This window comes from Benincasa hispida, chromosome 4, assembly GCF_009727055.1.
Source record: "Benincasa hispida cultivar B227 chromosome 4, ASM972705v1, whole genome shotgun sequence".
Classification (NCBI taxonomy): domain Eukaryota; kingdom Viridiplantae; phylum Streptophyta; class Magnoliopsida; order Cucurbitales; family Cucurbitaceae; genus Benincasa; species Benincasa hispida.
In genome coordinates, this window is record NC_052352.1 from 29,519,342 (window position 1) to 29,519,629 (window position 288).

The window sequence follows — 288 nt, forward strand, 5'->3', positions numbered from 1 at the left end:
TTGATGTACTTACTAAAGGACTTCGACGAGCTAGCTTTAGAAGAAATCATGAAACCAACTCCATAAAGAATATGTATAAATGTGTAAATACTAGATTGTCTTTTTCCTTATGTTGTAGTAGTCTCTCTGATATAGGAAGATCTAAGTTTCATGTATTCATACATACATATATGTCTAATAACATATAATATATCCTTAATCTCACGAAATTGAGAATTATTCACCATCTCCCTAACCTTTTTAAGTTAACTGGAAGAGGACTTGTAACAATGCTGAATTTTAGGAAAG